Source organism: Aedes albopictus, chromosome 2 (genome assembly GCF_035046485.1).
Source record: "Aedes albopictus strain Foshan chromosome 2, AalbF5, whole genome shotgun sequence".
Classification (NCBI taxonomy): Eukaryota; Metazoa; Arthropoda; class Insecta; order Diptera; family Culicidae; genus Aedes; species Aedes albopictus.
Genome location: NC_085137.1, coordinates 256,172,513 through 256,189,352, shown reverse-complemented (window position 1 = coordinate 256,189,352; position 16,840 = coordinate 256,172,513). Strand labels below are relative to the sequence as shown.

The 16,840-nt window shown below is 46.4% G+C and overlaps 1 protein-coding gene across 4 annotated transcripts in view; it reads right to left on the bottom strand.

Moving 5' to 3' along the window:
• LOC115266350 (protein outspread) overlaps nucleotides 1-16,840 on the bottom strand; it is a 709,621-nt gene that overhangs the window by 621,685 nt on the left and 71,096 nt on the right. The gene's annotated exons all lie outside the window — the stretch shown is intronic.

The following is a 16,840-nucleotide window of genomic DNA, read 5'->3' as shown; positions in this document are numbered from 1 at the left end:
TACCTTTTTATGCTGTTGAGCATCAAATCAACATAAATATGTAGAAAAAACTCCATAATAACCGTCAAATCCAAGTTACTCTATAATTACGCTTGAACAAACTGCGGCTTCAAGGGGTTAAAAACAGAGAACAACTAATAGGGTCCCATGGGAGGCCAGTGCTCTAAAGCGTATCATGAATAACAAAGTTCTTTACTCCTACTTTTATACACAGATCTACTGTTTATAACGCCATGATCTGAATTCGACAGAACAACCTAGCGTGCATAATTCAAACACATAAATCATAAGATTAAACCGCCAACTATTTCCCAAACAGTCAATCGAAAGTGATCGCCCAAATTAGACCGAATAAATCGTGTCAGCGTTTTGACGGAAAGTGAAACCATCCTGTCAAGTTCACTTAATCCAGCGAATCGAATTAATTCGCACAGCAACCTCAAAACTCCCACTGTAACTATACAGTTGTTGGACTTGCAACTGCGACAAATTTGGCCCTCGCTGCCAGGTTTCCACGAATCGATCGAACCAAAGAAGTCAGTCGCAGCAGCTGCTTATTGGAGCAGAACGAATGCACTCAATCGAAACGGAAAGGAAAACTCTCTTCGGTAGTTTACGGGGCCACCGCCGCGTGTCGCACGATCGATTTTCCTCTTACTCTCATCTGCGTGCCAATCGATTATTGTGTCCGTTCACCCGCGATTTCTTGCAACGGGAGTGAAAACCAGAAAATAACTTTTAAACTGTCGTCGGGAGAAACGACACCAGCACCACCACCACATCGGTGGCGGAGGGCGAAAAATATGAAATAACTTGCTTAATTTGCATGTGACGTGTAGGATTCAGGAAACCCGCACCGAACGATTGGAAATCAAGGTGCCGGCGGTTTCCCTATCTCTCTGCTGGGCTCCTACACGGCACGGACGATGGTGGCGGCGCACACGTTTTGTTTCGAAAGAGTCGCGCGCGTCGACGCCACCGAGCGATGTCGTTGGATCGTTTTCATCGGATCGTGGAATTGCATGGCCGCGTGCAGCGGCGGCCAGCGCGGCGGACCGAAATTATCTCGCGCCTTTCTTGGGCTGCCCGGATAACAACAACACAGTGTGCAGTGTGGGGTGGCGGCGGGTTCTGGTTGGTCAAAACTAGAAAACTGATTCGATGTCCAAAACGTGACCATATAACAGTAAAACAACAGTCATCGTTACACCCGTAGACTTTCAGATCTAAATTCAAGAACAGTTGGGATGGCCTAAGCTATCCCGACAGATCTGATACTGTCTATTGAACTTTTAGAAGACTTACTGAGCGTGATTGATTACAAATCGTAGGTTTTTATAATGAAAGAAGTAATCGTTACACCCCTGGACTTAAGGATCTAATCACAAGAACAGTTTGTATAACCAATGATGGACATGATAGATTACAAATCATAGCTTTGGGTTATTAAATAAGTTACCATCACACCCGTAGACTTTATAATGTAAAATCAAGAACAATTTGGATGACCTAGGCTATCCCAACTGATCTGACATTGTCTGTAGAACTCTCTGAAGACTTTCTGGACATGATAGAATACAAGTCATAGCTTTGTATAATGAAAGAATTTACCGTTACACTCATAGACTCTAGGATCTAAACTCAAGAACTGTTTGGATGACCTATTATTTCTAGTTTGATCTGCTACTGTCTATTAAAATTTCTGAAGACTTACTGTACATGATAGATTACAAATCGTAGCTTTATATAATGATAGAAGTCATCGTTACGCCCGTGAATTATAGGATCTAAACTCAAAAACAGTTTGGATGACCTATGAATGGCAGGTAGTAGAGATAGACCTCAAAAAAAAAAGAGTGGTTGTATATTGTATGCAAATTCGGATCTAGCTGAGTGGTAACCCCGACTGCTTCATCAATGGAAACCAAAGGTTATGAAACGGTAGGTCGACAACCTAGAAGGAGCGTTAAATGAATGAATACAACCTCTCCTTGCAAGTTCTAACATTGTGCTTTCGTCTCATTCCTGTAAAACACGGGTTAACAACTATTCATAGGGTCCACCTTCCAAGACATCGTTTGAGTCAGTTGATCAACTGATGCTGAACGACATGGAATCAGCGGAGCAACATCAGCGGTAGAGGTTTGCAGTGAGGTTTTCAGAGTGCTCCTCATTGCAACCAGTAGCCAATAAAGCGGAACACTCCGGCATATTCGGTTACGACACCTACCGGACCAGGAGGAGAAGAGCCCCGGATTACGGTAGGGAAGAAGAAACGCTTCAAAAAGGAGTCTAAGCCAGCCCGCAAGCGTGATAGGAAATACGCGCTGATCTTCAATGACGAGGAGGATACGTACGACGAGATGCTGAGGGCTATGAAAGGTAAAAATCCGCTCTCGTCGTTGGGCGTGGATGTACCAGGACGGAGTAGGAGGTGCTAACCCAAGAGGTCCAAGGCGAGAAGGTGCAGGTCGGAGCTCTGACCGGTGGAGGCGACACTGATCTAGCTCGCAGTCACCTTTAAGCAGAAGTGCTAGATGAAACTAATCCACCTGCGAAAATGTCGAGCAGGCACTCAGATCGTCGCGTTTAAGCTCCCAGTATGGAAATTTAACAAGTCCGCCACAGTCAAGAAGATAAGAGTTGGCAGTCAGTTTGTCCTCTCAGTATCTATGAACCACCAGAGGCGCGTTTCAAGCAAGAAGACAAGTCTTGGGCGTACCTTCAAAGGCAGTGAAAAAAGTAAATTCTGCAGGAAGTGCGAAGAAGGAGTGTAACTTGGCACCAAAATGCCTAATTTCCACAACGAACAGGAGCCATACACGTGCAAGACAAAACAGCCGACAAAAGTGTACGTCTCAGTCTCATGGTGTAGGCAGTCAGTCTCGGAGTCAAGTACAGATATTGGCTTACAAGCGTACCTATACCCCATCCCCTCCTCCATGCTTCCTCGAGAACTGGAGCTGGGTGGCCGATAAGGCTATGCTAGCGGTGCCATGTACAACGGATCAGTTTCCAGTTCAATAGATAGTTTCCACGTTGACCCAGTAGCCTGATTTATACCGGGAAATCCGTGAACAAGAGGCATCCAACGGGTGGTCCAAGGAGCCCGGCCTTCAAGAAAGCCGCAGAGAACAACTCATAGTTCAGGTAGCGCAGCTGAACCTGAACCACTGCACGGCAGGTCAGCAACTGCTTTAACAGGCGGTTTATGAGTGGGGGACGGATATCGCCATCATAGCGGACCCGTACCGAGTACCCGCCAGCAACGGCAATTGGGTCGCAGATGGGTCCAGAAAAATGGCGTCGATATGGACGACGGGTAAATGCCCCGTCCAGAAGTTAATGTCTACTACCTATAAGGGCTTCGTGGTCGCCAAAGTAAACGGGGTCTTCTTCTGTAGCTGTTGTGCGCCTCCGTGGTGGCCGATCGAGCAGTTCACGTAAATACTGGACTGAAGACGGCCGTGTTAAAAGGACGAAGGCCGGTGGTAATAGCGGGAGACTTTAATGCCAGGGCCGTAGAACGGGGAAGCCGTAAAATGGCCTCCACAGCTATACTGGCACTATCCCGGATGATGTCCAATAGCTCTGCGGTGTACGCCAGTAAGCGCAAGCTTTGGGTTAGTGTTGTTGTAGTGACGACGGTTTACTATGTTGGATCCAAGCCCGCGGTTGGAAAGGGATCCCCAATAAAGGCCGGGGCAGGTGGATACCCTACTGTCAGCAACTTTGAGCCAAGCTATTTAGCACTGTAGTTGGAGTAAATGCCAATGCAGAACCCGTAGCTTCCGGGAATGAAAGCACACCCATAATGGAGACACGAGCAAGACGAAACAGAAGAATGCGATCGCCCGAGGAGGGAGCCCCTACTGGAGCTGGTCCTGGAACGGGGGGCAGAGAGAGCGGCCAGCGGCTGGAAGAGGAAGTGGTGCAAGAGCGGCCTTCCAGTCGACGGGCACAGCCCGTACCACGAGCGCAGAGCAGAAACGGCAGCAATAGCAATCGCCAGTGCCATGCTGCACCTGCCAATGTTGCTGTGGCTGATCGTCGTCGGTCACTCACGTTAGCAGGCGGCAGCGGATCATGTGGACCGGGAAGTCATGGCCAAAACCGAGGGGCGTTAAGGGAATATTTGTTCCCGTGCACACGACCGTAGGCTCCCGTACCTTGCGGTAAAAGTGGCTAGAGCCAGGTTACCCTGTCCTAGCCATCGAGGCTGGCCTGGACTGAGCTGAACTTCCGGAGAGGAAAAATGGGCAAAGATTGGCTCTACTAGCCCAAAAACGGGAAATTATATGGCGGCACTTCGGCGTACACACCAATTCGTCTGGTGGACACTGCTGCCGAAAAGCTGTTAGAGTGGATCATTCTGTCAAGGCTGATGATCTATACCGAGAGCACTACCATATTACTGTGGGATACCCCGGAGATCTATACTGGGCCCGGGACCATTGAAGACTGTACTAGCACAGGGTGTAAAGTTGCTTGGTTTGCCGATAACGGCAGTGGTGATTGTGGGCGAAAAGAAGTCCGCGCAACAGGCAGCGGTCACCACAAGTGGGTGTATGATCACCTCCAAGCATTTACTGAAGTAGCTGGCTATCATGATCGATGGCAAGCTTAACCTCGGCAACCACGTCATATACGTCTACTAAAGCACCAACACAGCGATCATGGCGGTGTCCATGCTACGGTATGGCGTGGCCGTATGCGCTAGTGGGTAACCGTAATGTGGAGAGACTTGATAGCTCTCACAGGTTGATGCTTCTAAGCATGGTCAGTGGTCACCGCATACCGCACTGTCTCATAACACGTGGTATGTATGCCAGCAGGCATGATGCCCATAGCACTATTCGTAGCCGAAGACGATGAGTGTTACGAGCTACGTGGTACAAAAGGCCCCAAACCAACCGCCAGACTCCTCCAACACAGGCAGATAAACACATAAGCTGACACGGAGCGTATCCTAGCAGATAAGCAGGCCCCATGGCAAAACGAATTTTTACCAGAGCTGGATTTTTTTCGGGTCATTCTGACACGAAAAACCTCCAGCGTATTCCAAGTCCACAAAGTTCGATGATACGACGGAGCGTATGCTCTTTGAAAAGTTTCGAGAATCCAACGGCCAGTATGCATGAAATATGCGTTAGAGGTATCACTTCGGACAACATTATCAAAGGATGTTGGAGTCATTATGATCGAGACAGGCACGCTGAACGTGCACTACGCCATCGTGGTGCAAAAAACCTAACATATTAGGAGGGTTGAAAGATGATTAGGGAGGCGAACAAGGGGGATTCCATATCTTCCGTGGTCTCCTGAATTGTGCTTGAGCTGCAGAATTGAACAGTGTAGAAATTGGAAGCCTTCTTCTCATGAGAAAACTAAGTTTTCCAACCCAAATTTCGACCAGCTATATTCGGCAAACACCCTTCTGTGCCCATGAGCGGCGCAACCGAAACGCTACAATCCACGCGGACACGGACCGGTGAAAGAGAACGTGAGCGTGTTCGTAATAAACTCGTGGAATGGTAAAATCATAAATTAGAAAGAAATTTGAATTTCCAATCAAGCGAGAAGCGAGCGCAACCGCCGCGCTAAACAACAAACCAAAGCGCGCGCGGCCTCTCGGCGAGACCAGGCGCAGGCGGCCAACCGACGACGACGGAACGTCAATTGGTTCCGAGCCCAAGAAGAAACCATTTGGCCGGGCGCATGTGACGGAGGACCGACCGTAGTGGACCGGTTTCCCTAGGTATAGGGGGGGCACCCTAGTCCACAGTCAGTGGAGAGTCCCGTTACGGCTAAGCGATCGTTTAGTCATGTGTCAATTTTTACACCGACGAATCGCTGCGATCTGTGGGACGCCTCGGATTAGAGCGACAGAGGGGAGCTTCTCGCGCTTAGAAGCTGGTATCATTGACTACGGAGAGTCAGACAGGCCACTAAACAAGGACATCGCGTAATAAAACGCTGCGTGGAATGAGCAAGTTGACGGATTTTGTGGGGGATCGGACAGGTTGTTTGAGTTTTATTTGCGAATTAATAGCTCTTACTGTTGCATCAGATAAACGTTTCCTTTCTAACTTGAGCCAGGTATGTAGACGGCCTTTAGTTGTACAATTCACCAAACAAACAAACTAGAGAAAACCAAATTTTCGGTTTGGTATTTTAAATGAAGTCAAACATTCAAACGGTTATTCGCTCTGGGCGGTAGTTGATTTGAAATTCTGAATAGGAATAGTTATGTTATGTTCTATTCGAACGCTACGTAATTTACCGGAAAAATCACCACCCCAGCCTAATTTTTCGTACCACTAGATATTACCAGGGTGAAGTCTCAGTGCCCCAAAGCCTCTCGCCATCCACTTCCCATCGAAGACCATAAATCCTCCATCCATTATACCGATTGTGTTGTTGTGTGTGCACATCCATTCGACCATGGCCGTCATCGTCGTTCGTCATTGCCTTTTGCATTATTGTCGTTTCGCGAATGTATGCAAGTTCGCTTCCCGCCCATCCATCGGCTATCAATCAGCGGCAGTTCGTATGCATTCATATAGTTGCATTCATTGCGGCAGGAGGTGACTACATACATAAGTGATCGACTACTGTGTTGTGTAATTCGGTTTTACTACCAGCAGTGGCAGTTGGTAGTGCTGACTTTGCTGATTGACTGGTTTAGGTGCTCTCGGTGTATGCCACTTGAAGTTAACGTCGTGGTGTGACTTGTGAAAGCATTGCAATTTTTAAAATATATTTTCCGCTACAGGTTTACAGTTTGTCCACGAATGGTGATTTGTTTTTCAAATTTTTAAGTAAATTTATGCAAAGTAACTAAGAGAACCGTTCACATTATTGCCACAAATCGTACTTACACGTTAAACCTAACTTGTAATTCAGTAGTAGACGAAAAGCTTGACATACCTGCAATTAAAAAGAAAAATACGAAAATGCCATTAGTTTAAATTTGCAACAGGAGTGTGGGGGTTGGAGGGACAAAATAGCTACAATAGGTCGGTTTTCCGGCGAAACTGTTAAAACTGATAAGCGCAATGTTGTATGGATAGTACACTAGGACACGGCGAAGGCTGGGTAACATGTAGCACCAATGAGGTTAAAAAAGCAACAAAAAAGCATTGCGATTGGAAGCTCGGTACGTGGAACAGCCGATCTCTCCACTTCATCAGGAGCACCTGCATACTCACTGAACTACTGAAGGTCTGCTGGTTCAGAATCGTAGCGCTGCAGGAGGTGTGTTGGGAACGATCCATGGTGGTATTCATACAATCTACCAGAGCTGCGGCAACATACGTGAGCTGGAAACAGCTTTCATCGTGATAGGAGATATGCAGAGGTGCGTAATCGGTTGGTGGCCGATCGACAAAAGAATGTGCAGGTCGATCATCAAGGACCGATTCTTCAGCTTAAACATAATCAATGTGCACCGTGCTCCCTCTGAAAGCACTGACGATGCATTCTATAAGCAGCTCGAACGCGAGTAGGACTGCAACCCAATCCACGACGTCAAGATCGCCACAGAAGTCGTAGACGCTCAGATAAGCCAGGAGATGCCTCAAGAACATGGCCATCCGTAGCACTTTTTTCCAAGATCACCTAAGCATATGGAAGGTTCTACCTAGAGCAACCGTATGTCGCCTCAGCATACACCGAAAAACTCGAAGCAGTGTTACCAGGCAAGGGAAGTCATAGAGTACAGTTAAGGCAGCCAAGATGCCATGAGCACCATGGAGTACGTAAACAGGAGTCAACGAAACGGATGCAGCCAGGCAGGCGGTAATGCTTCAGCATGGAACCCGGCAGAACGTGAAACAATACAAACAGAAAGCATCTCGACGTACGGACGTGAAATGATTGCACGGCGCTGAACACATAGTAGCAACGCCAGTTTTGGCAGAGTGCTTATGGCCTTATCCCAACGTTTACTAAGTCTGTTGTGAATGTTGAACAAGTAGACCAGTGTAAACATGTTTGCGTTTTCAAGAGTATTTAGGACAGTAAGCTAAATCTAAATTCCAGATTTCACTATCTGACGGCGGTAGTGAACATGCTCATTTAACATCTCACATATTGCACATACCTGATTGCTTAGAAAGATGGGACTTTCGACAAAGTTAATTAGAAGATTAAAAGCTTGCAGTTGATTGGCCGATTTAAAAGATATTCCTGCACATTGTAGCATTCACATTTTAAACCTGATGTGCATCTGGATTATGCTTACTTTGAGACATTGGCGTAGCCATCTCATTCTTTTTTCTTGCTCACTCTTCTAAACAAACTCGAGCGGGATGAATGGATCATCATTCTTCATTTTCTCGTTTTTGTTTAGGGCAGCGAGCGCAGTGAGTTTTCGGCAAAGCTTTATGACTAATTTAAGGCTTATAGATTATAGACACTGTAGATCCAAGGCAATCCTAAGTAGAACCAAAGTATTATGGGTACTTCAAAAGGATTCAGTGAAGTTTAAGGAGATTTAAGAGGAAGTCTATAGTGATATTTTAAAACGACTCAGCGGGTTTCGGCGGGACTTTGGGATGCTTCAGGGCACCCCAAGAGATTTAAGAAGCATTGCAAGAGGTTCCCAAGTAACACACTTGTTACAGAAGAGTCATGGAGGCGCAGGTTTTTGTTGCGCAAAAGTAACTATGACTTAATTTTTGCAAGTAAATATTTATTTGTTAGATGTAAGTGACAGTGACTTCTGCGCAACAAAAACCTGCGCCGCCGTGACTGTTCTGTGACAAGTGTGTTACTTGGGTTTCAATTCAAATCAATTCCCCAGATTTAGGGAGTTTCCAGGACATTTTGTAAGTCTCAGGGGCAGTTCCAGAGGAAATTCCATCAAATCTTCGTCAAACCCATTGAAACGCCCTGAAACTATGAAAATGATCATGAACCTTTCTGAACGTTTCTGAAGAGCACCTTTAATTTCTTAACGCCATTAACGCATTAAAGTCCCTTTTAAACGCCTTAAAACCGTCTGAAACCTCTTTTGAAACTCCCCGAAACACCCTAAAATCTTTTGAAATCCCTTTTAAAACTCCATGATACGCTTCTGAGACGCCTTAAACCTCTTTTAACGCCATCAAGCGTCTCTTTAAACAGCTTCACACGCTCCGGAAACCAGTTTAAACCCTCTGAAACTTCTTGGAATATCCCTGCCACAAAAGCTCAGCTTATTGAACACAGTGGCTTAATTTCCCCAACAGAGGAGGAAATAAAAAGATCCATGAAGAACCCTTTTTAACTGCTTAAAACGCTTCTCAAACCTATTGAAAAGCCCTAAAATCCTACTGATACCTCCGTGATAATTTAAGGAACGTCCCTAAAGCGCCCCTCAAATCTATTTGAACGCCATCTGAAAAGGCCGATAATCCCGAATGGAAACTCCCTTTATAAACGCCCTAAATTCCCTTGAAACCTACTAAATACTCCTAAAACTCCCTAAAGACTCCTCTGAAACGCCAACGAAGCCCGTTAAAACACCCTAAAATGTCATAAACAAATCTTTGGAAATACCGCTTCTAAACTTCGCTGAAAGCCCCTGATGCTTCCCTAAACCCCCTTGGAACGCTTCAAACCCTTTAAAACCCCCAAAAACGTCTCTAAAACTCCTTGAAACACAATGAAACTTCCTCGAAAACCCCTAAACACATCTGAAACCCCTTGATACGCTCCTGATGCGTTCTTTGAAACGTCTCTTAAACCCTGTTAAAAAGCCCTGAAACTTCGCTGATAACTCCTTGATATCCTTTTGAAATGCTCTGAAACCCTCCGAAAATCATGAAAATCTTTGAAAACACATGAAAAGCTCCTAAATCTCGTTGAAACCTCCTGAAACGTCCCTAAAGCTTCTTGAATCGTCATGAATATCCATAAAATGCTGCTGAAACTGCTTGAAAATCTCCTGAAATGCCTCTTTAACCCCTTGAAACGTCATCAAACCCACTGATACCCACTAAGCAAAACCACTGGAAATTATTAGAAGAACTATTTTTTAGAATCACCCTTCCAATGGTGATTCGCACAAACTGTGAACATTCCACACTTCGCCTCTGAATGCGTTCACGCAAGGAAGCCTGGCCAGATCACCACAACGAGGAGCTGTGGGTTAGCGAGCAGGCGGCGCAGTACCGAGCACAGATGACTGGCGCGGATCTCACGCGGGCATAGAACCGCAACAGGAGCGGCATACCAAAGATGTTGGTAGTTACCGAACAGCTGGACGACCTGATCGACTACACTGACATCAGCAAGGACCTGAAACAGGGCCTACTGACGCTCCGCAAATCGTTGGCTCTGGCCAAGAAAGCGTATTATCTCCTGGTCGAAGACCGGAGTGCGGCTGATGCGTGCAAGGAGGAGCGGTCTACCCAAGCGAACAGTTTTTACTTTGTAACGCGACGATGCAACAACAAACCAGACAGCTCGCCGGAGCTGTAGCGAAGTGTTCAAACCGCCCTACAGCTTGAGCTCCATGGTCGAAACCTGCCGAGGAGACGAGGCCCGAGAAGCATCCGGCAGAGGTGGGCGAAAGGGCAAAGAAGAAGAAAGGGACTGCCAGCGCGAGTAACCGGGCTGCTAAGCCGGTTACGAAACGCACAAGGGGCAGGGAAACCAAGCCCCAAGAGGCCAACCCTAAGAGGAACGGTGGCCAACCGGACCAAGGAAATGAGAACTCTTGGCTTAAGGTTGGATAGAAAAAGAAGTTGAGGAAAGTGAGCAAGCGCGAACGGAGCGACGCGCAAGTCTTCAAAACTGAGGCGGATGCATACTTACGCAGAGGTGCTGAAGGCCATGCAAAGCGAAAATCGTCTCTCACTGCCGGGCGCGGATTTAAAAAGCATTCGGCGCGCCAGGACTGAAGAGATAATGCTGCTGAATAAGGAAGCGACCAAAACAGTTACTTGCTTAGGAGGTATTGGGTGAAAAAAGAGCTCTAACGGCCGGCGGATGCGACTCTCCAGTGTAATAACCTGGACGAGATCACCGACGAACAAGGCGACTGCAGTCGGCAAGGTCAAAGTAGGCTGATCTGTGTGCCTGCCTGTGTCAGCATGTACGCGACGCCAGAGGTGTGTTTCAAGTGCTTCAAGCAAGGATACAAGTCATGGGTGTGTAGGGGCCCCGACTGATGCAAACTCGGCAGGAAGTGCGGAGTAGAAGGCCACATCTCCAGAGAGTGGTTGCACTCGGTCGGCACCAACATATCTGATTAGCACGGCGAACAAGGGTCACATGACGGGCTGGAATAAATATCCAGGCGCGCGAGGAGGTCGAACCAACCTACGATAATGCAGGTTACACAACTAAACCCGAACCAATGTGAAACCGCACAACAGTTGCTGTGGCAATCAGTCCCGGAGTCAAGTACAGACATCGCCCTACTATCGCCCATACCGCATCCCTCCCGATAACTGGTACTGGGTAGCGGATAAGGCCAAGCTAGCGGCGATCTGTACAAGCGGTCGTTTTCCGGTCCTGGAAATAATTTCCACGAGAGTTTCGCAATAGCAAAGATCAACGAGGTGTACTACTACAGCTGTTATGGTGGCCGATAGACCAGTTCTCGTCAATGGTGGATTCGCTATCAAGCGCACTAGTAGGATTGAGTACATGTACATGTACCATGGTCATCGGTGGAGACTTCATCGCCTGGGCGATTGAGTGGAGTAGCCGCTCAACTAACGCGAGAGGCTAGAGGGAACGTGGATGTCGCGAACGTAGTTGACAAACAAAAACCTACAGTAACAACGAACGATGCAGAGTCCATCATTGATGTGACCTTCTGGAGCCCGGGTCTAAATCTCAGCACAAATTGTAGGGCCGACGATGGATGTACGCACAGTGACTATCTGGCGATTTGACACAGGGTGGGACACGGAGGAAGATGGCCACAGCCGAAGGTAATTGACCATCATCGGGGATGGCTGACCTCGCGCTTCGATGAGCCTTCATTAATTGGGGAAAACCCCTCCCTTGGCACTACTTCTGTGCACGGGCCTGCGTTGGGGTGATGCCTACAGTGTAGTCATGGCCAAAACGAAGGGCGAATAACGCTCCTTTGAGATGTTGCAGAAGATCGTGGAAAAGCTGTTCCGGCGCCACAAGACCATGAGCTCGGACTTTCCTCTTGATACCTCCCATGAGACTCTGCACAACTTTCTCCGTAACCTTTCGATATGCCGCAGACCAAATTTTCTTGAAGCAATCAACAGAGCTTGCTTCTCTTCCATCTTTCTTGAGATGCCGCTTAACTATTGTCCAGTATCTTTTCACAGGACGTAGTTTAGGGAAGTTTGGTGGATTTTGCCATTTTTCGACAAAATTGCATTTTTTCGTCTGGAGCAGCTCTATGGTAGAAGAAGCGTAATGAGCGGATGCTAGATCCGGCCAAAACAATGGAGGATCCGTATGTTTTCGATAGATAGGTAGAAGACGTTTTTTGATGCATTCTTTTATGTTATTTTCACCGTTGATTGTTCCTGTTGTGAAATACGAAGAACTGTTTAGGCCGCATGAACAATTGGCTTGCCACACCAAAAACTTTTTCCCAAATTTTTCGGTTCTGATTTACCCTACATCATCCAGCACATCTGTCCCCTGCTCAGTTTTGAAAAATTACGGTCCCAGAAGTGTACTAGTACGCCCATTCTCGAAACGACATTTTTTTGAAGCACCATTTGTGCAGAATTTATCTGCTAGTCGCTAAGGTAATCCAACCCATCGCTCAACATTTCTCACTTAATTCCGTTTTCTTTGAATGCGTTGCCGAAGTGAACAATGTTTTTACACACTGAGCAAAAATACACATTTTTTTGTTTAGTTTTAACTCTAAACTATTGGTAAACAGATGTCCACTTTCTTTAATGAACAGTCCTTAAGTAAGAGGGACCCTCGATGCGCTAATGATGGAATAAATGCCTAACACTGTCGGGCGTTGGCCAGGTCGAACTTTCGATTGTAAGTTAAATTCCTTCGAGCAAAGAAAGACCATCGCGTCCATCGCCACCATCCATCCATCGCATTATTGCATCGTCGGCGCTCGAGTTGTGCTGACCCAACAAGCGGTCATCAACGAAAGTACAATAAATAATGTTATTCTTCAAATAGTGTGGAGACCAATAAAATAATCAGTCAGAGGCCACTTTCCGGGGAGCAGCAAAAGAAAGACCTTATCGAGCGTGCCGATGCCGGACTGGGATGTAAGTTGGATGGATGGACTCAGATCAGAGAAGGCGATCCCACAAGCAACCGCGACTCGAGTGTGTGTGGTAAAATGAAAGGAGAAAGAACAAAAGGCTTGCTTGGAAGTTGGGGGTCTCTTGGGACATGCCCACAATTGCAACTGCGGGCGCGCGTTGAAGGGCGCACGTTCAATAAAAGGGCGGCGAAGGGACTTGCACCATCGTCGTCGTCGTCGCTGGGCTGCTGCAAGAAATGTGGGAAAGAGCTAATGTAGGTCCCCCTCCCCGGGTTCAGTTGTTCAGATCAAGATTGGGTGGACCTCCACCGGGTGAGACGAAGCTGAGAAAAGGCAAGCGAAACAGGCAAATGTGTAGAGGCGATTAATCTTCAACAAATTTCTGCAGCTGGCGCCTTTCTTTATGGAGGGGGAGACGCGAGAATGGATGCTGTATGACCATTTGTGACCAAGCTTCGGCAGTGAAATGAGTCGGCATACCTCGGAGAGTTGTCCCGGTACGATTGGGTTTGGCTGATTGTTATTGCATTTGTGCTGCTCTCATGCTCACGGTCAGCAAAGGTTCAGTCCGAGGTTGGAACATACATATCATAATCTCGATTCCACGGTGCATGTAAGGATTGCTCGATTCGCGCCGTGGAAGGTGTAAATTACTTACATTGGATGAGATATTGGGAGATAAAATGTGACATTCCCTGGCACATCGAGAAATGTTGGCAAGATACCACTTAAGGTGTTGACGATGTTATCAAGGCTTGTCTAGTTCCGATTCCGATGAAGTAGTGCTATTTTATTACTTCTGGTGGCTCATGACCATTTGGTTTCAAGAACTATGAGATAATGAGAATCTATCACTACGATTTGAGTATCCCTGGGTCAGACTGTTTCCAAGTAACCAATAGTCATTCAAATAAGCCTTATTTTGGTCTAAGAACTGCTTTCATCACCAACCAGGGGTACTAGAAAACGTATATTTTCCATGTAGTTTTGGATAACTTCAATTATGGAGTTTGAGAAATTGTAACGGTAAAGCTTATGTATCAATGCCAAACACCACCATGGACCTTCTCAATGTAGAGAAGGCCCATGAAAGTGGATTATGCCTCGGATTTATTTCGTTTGATTATATTAGTCACCCGATACAACTTATGGGCAATTGAACCAAATTATTCCGGACTTAAAACGTTGTTGTTGAATCCTGTGCCGACCTGATGATTGGTAGTTTGACCTCGAGTTTGGTTCGGGAACAGAAGGAAGTTGTCTGTGTCGAAATTGAGAACCTCCCGATACGTTTGGGCTGATTTTGGCTAATGGACAATATGGTTTCACGTTCCAATTTCTCGTTGCATTTCATGCACAGTGTTGGTTCCATGATAACGTTCCCATTTGACAAAGGTATTGTAGAACAACCGTACCACTTATAATGCTTAACGGAGCCTTTCCTACGGTGTACTGCTGTCCTGGTATCCTGTTAGTTGTTCTTGTTGTGGCGAGACATTGGAAATACCGCCAGAAGCTTTAGCTTGTAGTGGTTTTCCAATTCCTACTTGATGTCCTCCGTGTCCATGGCTTCGAGACTACAGACGACGGCCTTATACGGTTTGTCCGACGGCATGTCGTACGAGTTGAATTTTGCTTTGATTCTGGTAAGATAGGTTTCCGCTTTTTGGTAGTATTCCTTAGAGCAAAGGGTCACTTCTACACCGACGTGACACAGTTTGTATTTCGTTTCGATGTTGATTGTCTTCATGATAGCTTTCAATTCACCCAGGCTGGCGGTTTTGGCAATCAGAGGAGGATTTTTTGCCACCAGAGCGCGCCGCTGCTGTTGTGTTTGAGATTCTGGATCTGCTGGTTAATCGCCAAACTCTTTTAAGTCGCTATCGTTGACAGCTGTACCATCTGTACCCCGATAGACCAGTATTAAGTACACAACTACGCTGCGCTCTAAAGGTGAACCCATCATCAGAAGATTATCAAAGGCAGAAGAGTATGGAGGGCAGGTAATGTTTCAAGAATGCCGGATTGCCATGCAATCACATTCCAAAGATTCTTCTCTAAAAGCTCCGGATGGTACAAAACGACGTCGAGTACAATTAATAAGTCGGGTTGACCAGGTCGAGAGTGATTACGCGACTATGGAACGTTGCCAGCAGATGGGAGCCAAGCTATAAGACACGTTGTTGTTCACTAGGTCTCATTTTTTGGGAAAATTGTGAACTATATAAAGCAAAAAATGTGACGTGATTCATAACACGTCATCATATATCCGTTGTTTTGCATCTTATGTACCTACAAACACTTTGTTGGTTTAGACTTGTCTCGTAATAGGGTGCCTGTACCAATTATGGCACTACCTAAGGTAAACTATTTGTACAAAAATAACGCGAAAACCAACGAATGTCACCAACATGTTAAAAGATAGTTTATTTTCCATACTTTACAGGAAAAATATAAAAACGGAGCCAAAACTACTTTTAGTATTTATTACGGCGTGTGCCAATGATAGGAACCCTGTCCCAGTTATGGCTACATTTTTTAACTTCGGTTCCTTTTCGCACTATTTGCATGCATTTCTTATGGGATTAGCCATAATTGGTACACTATGGCGAAAAAGGGTGCAAGGGAGCCGAAATTTTAAGGAAAATGATTTATTTCTACCATAATTTGAGCAAAATGTGGACTTTAAATGAATGCAACCTTCTTTTGTGAACGTGATCTGTTGTTCACATTTTTTTTTATTGTTGATATATATCGTTAAAGGGTGAAAATCAACTATGGCGAATAAATGGTACAATAGCCATAATTGGTACACTTACCCTATTTGCTCATCTTATCAGGTAGGTACACCGGTTCACCTCGTTCGTCTCATCCCGCCCATAGAATTGCGTGTTTGCTTGTTAATTTTAAATAATATCTCTGCAAGATACCAGCAGGGTTCTGCGCCTTATCTGTGACACTACAGGCCTAATGAACAGCGCCTCCCTCATCTTTTCCGCCACAGTTATTCGTCGTTTATTATCCTAAGGGGATTGAACCTCGATTACCACCAATCCAATTCAATCCAATCCAGTCGTGTTGTTGTGTCAGGCAACGCACGGCTGTCCAACGTCCGTGGAAGACGTGGGGTAAAAGCGCGTATAAAATTTTTAATAACACTTCCCTCCTACCCCAGCCAGCCTCCGGCCGAACCCGAAGCGGACACTTTCGAAAGAGTCAAACCAGTTTTGAGAAGAAAAGCAGCTGAGGGACCCCCAAGGGATCGAACAACATATGTTTGTGGCTGCAGTTGGCGCGGGTTGGTTGCGCACAGAGCGCAGATTCCGCCGATGACGACGACCGACGACGACGCTTTCGAACGATACAGAACATCTAATAATAACAATAAATTGTGAGCAGAGTTGGAAGGAACGTCGACGACGACGACGCGCATGAAAGTTGCGCGCGCGAGCGTACTACACACATTGCACATTGATTGGGATAGGTCATGAGTGAGTCACTCGGCGAAGCGAAACAACTCGGTCCCGGTTGCCTTTGGATAACCGCATGTGCTGCACACAGGACGGACACCAACTCTGGGTCCATGCGCTGCTGCAGTTGGTCGTCCAACGT